Genomic DNA, 2,088 nt, shown 5'->3' on the forward strand with positions numbered 1-2,088 from the left:
TCTCTGAATCTTGGTTGGATGATACGGTGACTGACGACGAGGTCAGAATAGAAGGTTACAATATAAAACGCTTAGATAGGAACAGAAAGGGTGGTGGAGTATGTGCCTACATTAGAAATGACTTAGCTTACAACCCAAGACCTGATTTAAATAACAATAAACTGGAGATTCTATGGTTTGAAGTGCTGCTTCCCAAGACCAAACCCATCTTAGTAGGAACTAGTTACCGCCCTCCTACCCAGGACCAGTTCTTAGAAGACTTTTCCAGAGTCTTGTCCGGAGTTGAAAGCAATTGCGAAACAATAATACTGGGCGACTTCAAAATCTGTTTTCAGCAGCAAAATAACGGGCTATGCAAAAGGTATAAGCAAATTCTAGGATTAAATAGTTGCACTCAACTAATTAATACACCAACCCGGATCACACAGTTCTCAGCCACCCTAATTGACCACATACTTTGTAACCGCTCTGAGAACATTAGTCAGTCAGGCGTCATTACCACAGGTCTTAGTGATCATTTCATCATTTACTGCACCAGGAAAACCACTAGGGATAGGATAGGCCTACACAGGACAATAAAAATGAGGTCAACTAGAAACTACAGTAAAGAAACACTGGTAAATAGGCTACACAATTGTGACTGGACAGACATAACAAGTTGCACGGACGTAAACGATGCCTGGGAAAAATTCAAAACAATGTTCACTACCATCCTTGATAATATTGCTCCAGTTAAAGAGGTTAGGATTAAACGAAGAGCTGAACCCTGGATGACTACTGAGATATTAGATAATATGAAATTCAGAGACCAGCTGCTAAAAAGATTTAAAGCAAACAGACAGGATATTGCAGCACTAAATGAATTCCAAAGGGTGAGGAACAGAGTACAGAGACTTATAAAAGGAGCAAAGGCAAAGCACTATTGCTCAAAAATTGAAGAGTACAAGCATAACCCCAGAAAGCTCTGGCAACAACTAAAACAGTTGGGGTATAGCCATAAGTCAGTAGATAGGTCTAACATAGTACTCACTATCGATAATGAGGTATGCCACGAAACATCTAAGGTGGCAAATTGCTTTAATTCCTGCTACACATCTGTTGCATCAACACTAGTAAGTAAACTACCAGCTGCATCAAATACCTTTAACACAGGCTCTGATAAGTTTCAAACATACTATACCAATAAAGGGGTAACCCCAAACAGTTGTCAACTATTAAGTGTATCTCATGACTTCATTCAAAAAGAACTAAGCAGGTTAAACCCAACTAAGAGCACAGGCCCTGATAACATCCCGTCTAAGTTCCTAAAAGATGGTGCTTCTGAACTGTCAATCCCTATTGCTCACATAATAAATCTATCAATCACCACTAATACCGTACCGGAGGGGATCAAGGAGGCCAGAGTTACTCCTATCTTCAAGAAAAATAGTAGGTCTGATGTAAGCAACTATAGGCCTGTTAGTATACTCAGTATATCTAAAATTCTAGAGAGGGCGGTGTATTCTCAAGTAATTAAGTACCTTAATGACAATAACATTCTCCATAGCTATCAATCGGGCTTTAGAAGATCCTACTCAACCGACACCTCCCTTATTAATCTGATGGATTACCTGAGAACAGAAATGTCAAAGGGGAACCTCATAGGTATGGTAACCTTAGACCTGCAAAAGGCCTTCGATACTGTCAACCACAATATATTATGTAAGAAACTTCAAGCTATCGGTATAGGTTCTGTAGACTGGTTTAAGTCCTACCTTAGCAACAGGAGACAAATAGTCAAAATCAACAAAACGGAATCAGAACCCCCGCCGATAACATGTGGAGTTCCCCAAAGAAGTATTCTGGGTCCCCTATTATTCTTATGTCAATGATATGCCTATCAGTGTCAAGTGCAAACTCCTACTGTATGCAGATGACAGTGCTCTGTTAGTGACAGGTAAAGACCCACAAGATATTGCTAATGTTTTAACACTGGAACTGGAGTCCTGCAGCAAATGGTTAGTAGACAACAAACTATCATTACACCTAGGGAAAACTGAAGCCATTCTCTTTGGCACGAAACATAAACTGAGAAGGGTAAATAATTTT

Source organism: Cherax quadricarinatus, chromosome 11, assembly GCF_038502225.1.
Source record: "Cherax quadricarinatus isolate ZL_2023a chromosome 11, ASM3850222v1, whole genome shotgun sequence".
In the NCBI taxonomy this organism is placed as follows: Eukaryota; Metazoa; Arthropoda; class Malacostraca; order Decapoda; family Parastacidae; genus Cherax; species Cherax quadricarinatus.